This window comes from Arachis hypogaea, chromosome 13 (assembly GCF_003086295.3).
Source record: "Arachis hypogaea cultivar Tifrunner chromosome 13, arahy.Tifrunner.gnm2.J5K5, whole genome shotgun sequence".
Classification (NCBI taxonomy): Eukaryota; Viridiplantae; Streptophyta; class Magnoliopsida; order Fabales; family Fabaceae; genus Arachis; species Arachis hypogaea.
Genome location: NC_092048.1, coordinates 8,968,780 through 8,981,187, shown reverse-complemented (window position 1 = coordinate 8,981,187; position 12,408 = coordinate 8,968,780). Strand labels below are relative to the sequence as shown.

At 33.7% G+C, this 12,408-nt stretch overlaps 1 long non-coding RNA gene across 1 annotated transcript; it reads right to left on the bottom strand.

Moving 5' to 3' along the window:
* Positions 1 to 3,533: 3,533 nt before the first annotated feature.
* On the bottom strand, positions 3,534 to 9,564 carry LOC140177831 (uncharacterized). Its single transcript, XR_011869317.1, has 3 exons — positions 9,166 to 9,564; positions 8,829 to 9,004; positions 3,534 to 7,459 (listed from the first exon to the last, which is right to left on the bottom strand). It is a non-coding gene; the product is annotated as an uncharacterized lncRNA (long non-coding RNA).
* Positions 9,565 to 12,408: the final 2,844 nt, after the last annotated feature.

The following is a 12,408-nucleotide window of genomic DNA, read 5'->3' as shown; positions in this document are numbered from 1 at the left end:
GAGATAGTAGGCACTGAGATTTGGAATATTGTCCGGAGCGCTTTTTTGGGAGAGTTCTTAAATCCTAGCATCATGGAAACTCTGATTGTGCTTATTCCTAAAATTGATAACCCTACCTTTATGAAGGATTTCAGGCCTATTAGCTTGTGTAATGTTGTTTACAAAATTATCACCAAAGTATTGACTAACCGACTTCGGCCTTTTCTTCCAGATATTGTTTGTCCTTTACAAGGAGGTTTTATTCCGGGTCGTGGTGATCCTGATAATATTATTGTGGCCCAAGAAATTCTGAATTTCATGAAGCACACAAAATCCAAGAAAGGTACTCTTGCTTTTAAAATTGATCTTGAAAAAGCTTATGATAGGGTGGATTGGAGGTTTTTGGAGAGTACTCTCATTGCTTTTGGTTTTCCTATCATCACTGTTAATTTGATTATGACTTGTGTCCGTGCATCATCTCTTTCTATTATGTGGAATGGGAATAGATTGGATAGTTTTGCTCCTAGAAGGGGCTTAGACAGGGCGATCCAATATCTCCTTACTTATTTGTGCTTTGTATGGAAAGACTTGCTTGCTATATATCTCATAAGGTGGTCGAGAGTGTGTGGAAACCAGTTTCTGTCACTAGGGGTGGCCCAAAATTTTCTCATTTGATGTTTGCAGATGATCTCTTACTCTTCTGTCAGGCTACAAAGAGTCAGGTCCAAATGGTCATGCATTCTCTTAACATTTTTTGCAAGGCATCTGACATGAAAGTGAATCTTGAAAAGTCTAAAGCTTTTTGTTCTAAAAATGTGACTGCTCGTAGAAGAGATATTTTTACTAGTGTTTCTTCAATACGTTTTGCTTTGGACTTAGGAAGATATCTTGGAGTTAACCTTAATCATTCCCGTACCAGTAGGGCTTCTTTTCATTCGGTGATTGAAAAGGTGAGGGGAAGATTAGCTAATTGGAAAGGAAGGCTTCTAAATAAAGCAGGGAGACTTTGCCTGATCAATTCTGTTGCAGCATCTATTCCTGTCTATCATATGCAGATATCTTTTTTTCCAAATTGGGTTTGCGATAAATTATCTTCTATGATAAGACAGTTCCTTTGGAAGGGTCAAGTTGATAGTAAAGGTCTTTCTCTTGTTAATTGGAGGACCGTGATCACTCCAAAAAAATTTGGTGGCCTGGGTGTTAGAGATCCTGCGTGTGTTAATATATCTTTACTTGGTAAATTAGTGTGGCAACTTTTTCATTGTCAGGACAAGCCTTGGGTTGCTCTATTGAGGGCGAAGTATCTGAGGAATGAGGGAGTTTTAGATGGCCCTGTCCCTTGCAATGCTTCTTATGTTTGGAAGAGTATCTCAAAGTCTTTTGGTGCTCTTAAGGATGCCTTCTCTTGGTGCGTTGGGTCACTTGATCAATCTTTTTGGTTTGACAATTGGAGTATTGAGGGCCCAATTGCTCAAGATGTCCCTTTTGTACATATATCTGACTCTGATTTAACTATTAGAGACGTTTGGAAAGATGGTCAATGGAATCTCCATGATATTTTCTCTATCATTCCAGAAGATGTCAAACAGCGTTTGAATGCTTATAATCCGGATTTGAATGCTGGAGAGAGTTCGGGTTGGTCGTGGGGTGTGACATCTTCTAGACTTTACTCAGCTAGGAGTGGGTACAGTTGGCTAGCCAAAAGAAAGTTTGACTGGAATGAGCATGATAATTGGTTGTGGGTATGGCGACTGCATATTCCTGAGAAGTACAAGTTCTTGATTTGGCTCAGTCTTCATAATGCTATTCCTACGGCAGAGTTTCATTTGGGTCGTGGTTTAGCTTTATCTAGCACCTGTCATCGGTGTCAGAATGGTTCTGAATCAATTCTTCATTGTCTTCGGGAGTGCCCTAGTGCCAAGGAGGTCTGGAACCTTTTAGGCCTGTATTCAGATAACTCAAATTTACATGATTGGCTCTACAGAGGTGCAAGGAGTGAAAATATTTTTCTTTTCTTTTCGACCATCTGGTGAATTTGGAGAAGCAGGAATCATGACTTATTTAATATAGATGATTCATAGAGTGCTAGTAAAGTTGTGAGTTTGATTCGTAGTTCAGTAAGGGAGTTTCACACTATTTTTGCTATGCATCATTCTCTGTCTCCTCCTTCGCTTTGTTTGCATTAGGTTCCACCTCCAGTTTATTCTGTTAAATTGAATTGTGATGCTAGTTGGTTTGCTCCTTCTGGCTATGCTAGTTTTGGTTGTATCATTCGCAATCCTGATGGATGTTGGTTGAAAGGCTGCACTGGGAAAGTCGAAGTGTGCAGTGTTCTTTTTGCTGAATTGTATGCAATTTGGAGAGGTTTACTTCTTGCTTGGGAGAGTGGATTTCGTGAGGTTATTTGTGAAACAGACTGTTTAGAAGCTCTTTTCTTGGTAAACCAAAGAATGCTTGGTAAGGATATTCCGGAATGGAATTTGGCAAAGCATATACAGGAGGTTATGAATTGGAATTGGAGAGTCTCTATTCTTTTAATTCAGAGGACTGCAAATAGTGTTGCAGATTGTATGGCTAAAGCAGCTGCTTCTGTCGTGGACATTCACTCGAATTGGAGCCAACCATGGAGTGAGCTTCAACATCTAATAGATTTAGATATAACCCTAGTCAATTAATTTGGTTTTGTCTCTTTTTTTTCTTTCTTTTCTATTTAGTTACAAAAAAAAATAGATAATAACTAATTTTAGTAGTTAATTTTAATGTACTAATAATATTTTTTAAAAACTAATTGGATTAACATCAGTAACATTTGGCACGTGTTTCATACATTTGAAACTCATACGTAAGTATATCAAAACAAAAATATAAATCAAAATCACACGTGGCACACATATTTTAATTAAGAGGATTAAATACAAAATTTTACTTTCATATATAATTATATATCATTTTTTTACTAATATTTCTACTATATATAAAAGTAAAGGAGAGAACAATTCATATCTATTTTTTGTCTAAAATATTTTTTTCACACATATTAAAGTACCATAACCATTAATTCACTATAAGACAAATGGATAATTGCAGCAGTTTATTTGCTGATTTGCGACGGTTTTGAACTGCCACTAAACAAGATGCCAGCTGAACGCCGTCCGCAATACATAAAGGCTTACATTTTGCGTCGGTTAAATTAGCGACGGTTTAAAATCGCCGCTATATTACGAAGAGTGATTTCTCCTATGTATTTGCGATACTCCTTAACCGTCGCAATTTGCTACAGCATTTTTTATAAAATTTAGTTGTAGCGGTTTTAAACTGTCGCTATTTGTAGCTCCTATTTCTTTTTAAAATATACTATTTTAGTTTGTTTTCTTTTATTAACCTGGGGATATTTTTTGGAGTATTTTTTATTTTAAAAATCTTATCGATCTTCTCTAAAAGTCTAAATTGATGTCGAGAACTCATAAATATTTAAAAGCAAAACAAATTAACATATTTATTTTAATATCAATAGAGTATTTCAATAGTCACCAAAAAATGTAAAGTATTTGGCTGATAAAAAATGCTGCATAGTTAACTTAAACAAAACATATACTGAAAAATAAAATATTATATATATCCTAATTTCTATTTTCCGCCATGTCCATCCAAAGAATTCATCCGTGCAGCAATGTCTGGTGGTAGCTTCCACCTTGTTGTTGGACCAGATAACTTAGCACACTTTGTTGTCTGCCTCTTTATTTTTTTTGCTGCTACAAAAAACCAAAATAACTCTACATTTTGACAGCTATTTCAGTGTACCATGCTATCTTTAAAATTATCTAGATGGTCATTTTTAAAACACCAAGCCCTACATTGCAAACCAAGGAAAAACATACTTGACATAAACATAGTTAATTTATACAATTGATAATAGCTATGTGCCTAAAAAATCAAAGAAATAAAATAGTTGATAAAATCTATGTGAACAATGAGAGTTATATACTAGAATGAAAACAAGCTTGAACAATAGCCTTAGGCCATCGAGCATGAATATCTTAAATGAATTCATTCACAATTGATAGATACTAAAAATAAAGATCTGACAAACATCTACTAAAAAAAGATTAACTAATCAACAAATAAAAACTTTAAACAAGAAAACAAAGATCTGACCAAAATATTTTACCCACAAAGACAATCTTCAAGTAGCTCTTTATTGTTGGTTCCAAGTGGAAGCATCTGCCACAATAAGGAATTCAATGTATAACAAGTTAGAAAGAGTTACTGATTTTACCTATTAGATTATCTTAATAAAGTCGAAATAAAATTAAGATAGTCAAGCCCCTTTGTAAATAACACATATCACACCAAGTAATAAATTGAATAATTAAAGAAAGTATATTAATAAAATATATTTTTCAAGGCATCCTAGTATGGATAGAAATGCTTTAAACCAGATAGAGTATTGTGAACTATCAAAAATGCTTTAAATCAATTAGCAAAGCCAAAGATATAATAAATCAATTGAATAGAAAAATAAAAGGTTAATAGCAAAATGTAATTGAAGTAGCTATTTGATTTGGAAGCCTTTACGAATAGCTGTTACACTAGATTCCTTAGGAGCCAACAAAAATTGATCCTTCAACTGATTTCTATCCAGTAAAAGAAAATTAAGCAAGACAGCACAAGAAACCCAAAAACATGCGGTACATAAAAAAATTTATCTACCAAACAAAAAAGAGATTTTTAAAGTAATGCTTCAAAAGAAAGAGTATAGCAACAACAAAAATCATGCTGAATATCCTTCAAAAGGTTCTATAAGAAGTATGGTTTTCAGGTTATGTCATAAGATACATACAAATCACCTAATATTGAAGCACAAGAGAGTGAAAGTAATGTCACCCCCTTCTGACCATCATATGCATGTTATATTTAGAACTCCCATAGAAATTAATGAAGTTAAATTAAGCCAATGAATCCTACCTATTCTAATGTAAGGCTCGAATACAAGTATATACTAACTGCTTCACTCGGTCGTTGACCAGAGGACAAGTGGATGAGTAATCTAAACCAGAAAAAAAAAATTCCAACATCCCCTGTTGCATATATTTTTATTAATTTCAGCCCCAACAGTACATATTATAGAAACAGCAAGGATGTAAACAAATATTTATGAAATTTCAATTTGTTTCACTTCTAATAAGTACTAAAGATATATAATTGAAAAAAATAATTGCATATTTTAATTTTTAGTACTATGTAAAAGAAAACTAATCACATTTAAATTTTTTAATCAATTTTATTTTTCTATTCTTTCCTAAGATAATGACACCTTTATGTTTCTATGTCATCCAAAAATATAATGAGACATCTAAATTCATCCTTGGCCGAACAATCAACATAAGACTCAACACAGAAAAATTCAAAGAAAAAAGAATAAACAAGTCTTGTGCTCCCACTCCATCATTTCCTAATTTTCCATATATAGCAATCAACAAGTCAGTGATGACATGTAACTTTCATCACAGCAACACTATATATATTCAATTAAATATTTTTTAATTGTTATTTTAATTTCTGAACAAGAAAAATACTTCAATATATACATAATAATTGAATAGTCCAAATTTTCATTTTAGCTTAAATCCAACCACTTAAAAAAAGCTCAGAGAAGAAAAGACATCTCCTTTGAAGCTTAGGCAATAAATCCAATATAATATAATTAATTAAAGATAGGAACAAATATCTTGAAAAAAATTTGTAGATATAGTTGAAGTAACTTAACTCTCAAGGAACCAGCTTAATTCAATACTCATTCATGCTATTGCACTTTCACTCTATTGTTTTCAATTCTCTCTAAAACCCTTTCATGGTATTGTAGAGCTAAGGTTGCAGTCAATCATGGAAGTCGTAATTCAACTTTCATCTTCTCCTTCTTCTTCTAATGCTTTCACTGCCGCTCACCTTAATAAACTCATTGAAAACACTTATAAAACATGGTAACAATTAGTGTACAAATTATCAATACCAATGAACTGCAAAATCATCTTCGTCCTATCAAAATCCCTTAACAATATAATGATGAAATTAATCATGCTGCTGGAATCGAATCCAAAACTTTCAAAGAATAGAAGCAACAGGATTATTATCTCATGTGAACAAAATTTTTTAATCACAGTAAGAAAATGGAGTTTAAGATTACAAACCTCAATCGAGCAACTGTAAGAGCAAGCACAGCAGCATGAAAAAGCCTCAAAGCAGCTTATATGTATATTCTGCAATCTTGAACAATTTCTGCCTAATCCTTCAATCATAGTTGTTAGATCAGTACTATCATTTTTTTGTCGAAAAAACTCCAACGAAATCTCTCTCAACTGGGGACAGTTAAATACCTAACATTTCAAAGCAACTGTTGGTAACTAAAGTTCCCTCTTAATGCCTGCTCAGTTCTATCAATCTAAAGTTTGATCACATCATACAATATCAAGAGGAGAAAAGAAAGATAGCAATCACCATTTTAGAAAGAGAGTATAGATCTGACAGCTAAAGGGTAGTAAGACTAGCCGAATAGAGGACAAAGCCACCCAGGTTAGAACAACCTTCCATCTTGAGGCATTTGAGAAAATTCTAGTTTTCTCCGATGCTTAATGACTACCAAAAAAGATGAAACTCGGTGTATTTTAAATAAAAAAATAAAGAAAAAATTCTAGATTACCAAAGCAATTATTTTAGCACAAAAATAACCACTGATAACTCTAGATCATCAAAGTAATGGAAAAAAATTCTGTGCATGCTAAAAAATGAGCACAATCATAGATTCTCATTTAACCAAAACAAAAATGAAACAGCATCTAAATAATTTATGTTACTAAACTTACCCATAATCACACACCTTCATAAAAAAAAATGAGTCATTACAGATATCAGGAGAACTATTCTTTTCTCTTTCAAGTATAGCTTTCAACACTTTCCAAATAAAGATTAACAAGAAAAAAAAGTCTTTAGCACTCAAAATCTCATATAAAAAATAAGGACTTCATCAGTTTCATCTAACTCTTCAAAATTAGTATTCAAATCAAGTGGCAAATTCAAGATATATAATCTATTGAATATAAAATATGTAGAGAAAAATTACTCCTCAAATCACCTTTGATTGCTTTAAGTTGTTAATTGACAAATCCAATAATTCGAATAAAAAGGTGTGTTGAGTTAAGAAATTAACAAAATTAATTAATGATGATAAATATTATTTTTGGACAAATTATCTAACTAATAATTATTTGTGATTAAGTGTTGCAGGCCAAAATTGGTATATAAAGGCAGCCCAAATTGAATAAAAAATAAAAACAAGGCTGGCAGACTACAAGCCAATAAAAGCCCAAAGAAAATAAAGAAAGAAATCTAACGGGATGAACTTGAGTAATAGCCAACCCAAGCCTGATTTGATTTCAGCAAGCAAATCCCTCCACCTTGCTTCCAAGGCAACGTTCACTTTTTCCTGTCTCAGTCAGAAATCACAGAAGAAAGAAAGAGTGCTTAGTTCCTAAGCTATTCAAAGAAGAAGAAAGAAAGAGAAGGTTAGGCAAGAAAGGCTGAGGTCAAATCAGCAAAATCAAACCAAATCAAGTTAAGGAAAAGGTTAAAGGTAACACATTTCCTATTGCAAGCATATTGCTTTCTACTCCTCTTCCCAACTCTCTGCCAAGTCTGAAATGGGATACATGGGAAAGATAATTTTTGTTCCTCACTGCTGTGCATCTACGGTCACAAGTATGTCTTGGGGACCAAGTAGCTTCTCAATGGCCAAGATCTGGGTTTACCATTGAGGATATCTGTTTTTTGCTTTTCTATGGTTTTCGGTCAACAAGAGAAGGTCAGAACCAAAGTTTCTATTCTGAAGATTAATGAAAAAAAGTGAGTTGATGGGTTGGTAAAGCACAAAGCTCAAAAAGTTAACCTAGGGAGAGCAACCCAGCAATATGAAAGGAGATAAAAGAAGATTTTTCATCATTCAAAAGATAAGGAGAGATAACCCAGAGTATTGAGATTTTGTTCTGTGAAGAAGCTCTCTGAAGAAGTTCATCTACTTGGACAGTATTTTCTTTCAAAGAAGCATTCTGCCAAAAATGAAGAACTGAATCAGAGATATGGAAATCTGGTTTATCACATAGCAAAGAGGCTGTTAAACAAGTCAATCTCCTTCATGTTTTACAGATTGTACCTTACTTTTTAATATTTATCTTTCTGTAATTTCTTGAGTGAAAAGGCATATTGAGAGAGTTCAAGTAAAAGCCAATGAGTAAAAAGAGGCTGAGTGATACACTTGAGAGAAAAGTCTAAAGTTATTTTCAGATTTCTTTAGGTAAGTCTGTATCTTGTATCTTGTACCAGAGAGGTACCCCTTTCTTAGTTGGGTGAGCACTAAGAGTGAAGAGTTAGGTATTAGCATAGCCAATGTCAAGTTAGGTTAGAATTTGAGTGTGAAATGATTGTGTCAATCCTGTGGAATTGGTGTATGTAATACTTCAACTATAGTGGAAATTCCACCACTGTTGTGGTGGAGACTGGACGTAGGTTGCATAGCACAAGGCAACCGAACCAGGATACATGGTGATGTTAGCTTTTCTCTTCTCCGCTCTGTTCTGTTTTATGATATTCATGAAACAAAACGAAATTGTCTCATAAATTTTCGCTGCTGAGTTCAACCATAATCAAAATTGCAAGTTTATCTAAAAAATGGTTATTTCAGTAACTTAAAGAAAGGCATAGATTCAATCCCCCCCCCTTCTCTAAGCATTCAACAATCTTCAAGGTGAATAAGAAAACAAAGACCCGAGTAAAGAAAAAGAAGGAAGAAGGAGAAGAACCTGAGATGGTGGTGGTGGTGACGGGGCTAGCATCGATGGAGGCCGAAGGCGACTGTGCTAAGAAACTCGTGCAGCTGCAGCAAATTCGAACCACGGATAGAGCAGATTTGGCAGTAGAGAGGAAGCAGGGGGCACCGTTTTGGGGTCAGGGCCAGCAGAAGTAGCGCCAATCAAAGCTCATGGAGTAAGAGTTAGGGTTAACAAGATTTGGGGGGCTCATGGAGCACCTTTATGCTTGTAATCTCAAAAATTCTCGGTTTAGTGAACAATTCTAAAACCAAATCAAGAAAACCAAAAAGAAAACAGAACAAAATTAAAAGACAAATTTTTTGGATACCAATGATCTGAACCAAGAAGCTGAGCAGACTTAAGGACGGACCAGAGGAAGCAGTGAGCAGATTGGCAATGGACCCACCAGCAGGGAAAGCGCGATGCAACTGGTACTGACAAGCAGAGGTACTCGGCGGCAAGGATTCGTGCGCGGAGGTGTGTTTTGTGCCTCTGCTCTCGTTTGTGTTTGCCCGAGGAACAAACGAAGGAAATCTGCTGATATTGCATTATATATACCCAAAACGATTGAATTGTAGCTATTTTATTAAAGAGCTGCTATCCAATACAGTACCGCAGCTGAAGCCAAATTGCAGTTCAGAACCAACGCCATTCTGCCAATTTCCGACGAGTACGAACACGGACGCTAATTTCTGGCTATCCTCCGCTTCTCTTGTAGTGATTATTAAGAAATTAAAAAAGTTTTCATCTTAACAAATATTACATTAGTAACACGCATTGATAATGTTAGTGCATATTAATTAATCCAAATCGTAAAATATAATATCTACGCATGATGTTTGTGTATCACTGTGTCAATTAAGTTTTTATCAGCTAATAATGTAAAATATATATGCACATGCATTACTAATCAATGTGAAATAGATAAAGGGAACGATCTACGAATTATGATTGTTTCTATCCCAAGAGTAAAGTTGACAGTTTAGTTTCCCAAATATACAAATATATAATGTGGCGTTTTATTTTTGCGATTTGTTTGGTACTTTTCTCCGTGTATCATATCAACTCATTAAGAAAATTTCAAATATTATCTTTTATACAAGATTACTCAAATATTTTAAACCAACCGCAAACAATATAATTGGATAAAAGATAATGTAAAAAATAAAAAATATGAGAAGGCCGCTAATAAAGTTAAGGTGAAAGATAACAGAATAACGAAAGAATTGGGTTTTAAAAGATTTGGATAAATTAAAATCTGAAACTATAAATATAAAACCATAAGATTTGAATCATCAGTGTATTGTCTAGTATCCTGCATTATTGTGATTCTTTCTATCCCATCTCTGTCTCCAACAATGAATTTTTTTGTTGTTCACTCTTGTTTTATTCTCCCAATCCTACTCGTCTCTCTTGTGGTGACTTCCATGTTCATAGAGGGTTCAAGTCTTATTATATTATTGTCTTCCATGGCGACGCTGATCTTATATATTTTCATTAGCGTTGTTGGGTCACGGTTAAAAACACTGATTGATGAGAGAAGCAGAATCCCAGAGGCATCAACAACAGAAACAGAAACAGAAGAGAGGAGGCAGATAAGAGATACTATTGCGATGGATCATATTGTAAGATTAATGGCTCATCAGAGAGAACATCAAACAAGGCTGCAATTCAATGGTGATTCTGCTGTTATAACTATGGGTAGGAAAGCTTTGAGGGTGTTGCCACCGGTTAAGAGCTTTGTTGTTGAAGATAAAAGCAGTGGATGCTCCCCTCTTGAATGCTCTATTTGCATGGAAGTGTTTAAGGATGGGGAGTTGATTCAACCTCTTGGATTGTGTCCTCATCAGTTTCATTCTTCTTGTCTTTACTCTTGGCTTCATAGTGGAAAATCTACTTGCCCCCTTTGCCGTGTGGATTTAGCAACCGCATAGATGCTTTTTAATCGGCATTAGCCTTTTCTGTTCATATGAGATGAATTTTAGGGTAAGATTCATTTTTTTTGGGATTGTTGCCCTTGGTGGAAAACTGGAAAAGTAACTAATATGTATAGGTTATGCGACTAAAATCGCCTTGAAAATATGGTTTCAAAGCCTTGTTTAGTTTTTCTTTTGCATCACTACTTTAGGTAGGTTCTTTAAAGAAACACTTATTTGTATATGTTAACTCTTTAAGTGTCACATACTTTTAGTATTTAACTTTTTTTTATCATTAGTTTATTCCAGAATGAGCAATTGCACTTTTTATTTTTAATATGGAGAAGAAGTTGGTGTGTTGCAGCCTTATGGAGAGTACAGGAAGTGTTAGGGGAGTACAACTCGGACCGAGGGAGTTGAATACAAGAACACGGAGGGACCGTTTTCTTTTATACCAACTCACGTGTTCGAAAAAATATTTTGTATACCAATTCGGAGGGTCCATTTTCTTTGTATTAAAAAAAAACACTAATCGAACGGTTCGATTTGTTAATGGTAAATTTTAAATTTTTTCTCTCTCACAACTCGGACCATCCGATTTGGTAATTCAATTTTTTTTAACAGAATTCGGATGGTCCAATTTCTTCTGTCCCATATCCATGTATAGCACCCCATCCTCCATAGCAATGCATAACACACACGCATGTCATATCTAAATTTTTTAGGCGAGCAATTGAATTTGCAATAATGATAAATCACACTTATTACAATGCTAACTACCTGATATACATAGTTAGACTATTCTAATTAACTCCTATACAACTTATCATGACTAATTGAAGCTAGAGTTTAGCATCCAGATAGAAGAACCCAATTATATATGGCATCCATATAAATTATCTAGGGTGCCATCAGTGGCGGAATTTGAAACAAAATTTTGGAGGGCTAGACAGAAAATAATTGTCAAAATATTTTTTATATGAACCAATTTAAGATAAACTCGTCTAATCTCATCTCTCTGGTTTGGGTGATATTACCAAATTTAAAGTCGTTTTTCAAGATCTCGTTCTAAAAAGTTAAAGTTAAAGTCATCAGATGTAACTTTTTGAACTTTTGAACGTTATATCTCACTTTTTTCGTGATTCATTAAAGTAGAAGAACTATCTACAAGTATTGCTATTATAAAAGTTATATATTCTTCTTCTTAAATATTAGCCTTCCTCTTAAAAAATGTATCAATTCTTTGATTTTTCATTATTATTTTATATAAAAATTTGAATATATATCCTGTGAAATATATAAAGAAAAAGTTAGAAGGACAAATATTAAAATTTATAATATTTATTGAATTTTTTTTATCAATTTATATAAATACAATAATATTAATACTTATTGAATATTTTTGTTAGAATATAATTAGGATCAATTAGAATTAATTAGTATATCTGAATATTTATTATAGAATATTACGTCTTTATTATTACGATTCTCTTAGTCTCTATAAATACTCTTTTATATTGTATCATTGAACATAACTTGAATAGACACACAAATCCTTTTTTCAGTTTAGTCTCTTGTTTCTAACATGGTATCAGAGCCATGGTATCCTCCTTGAAGAGGAGATGTTGTTTTCCTGGCGATGAAATCATCGTAGT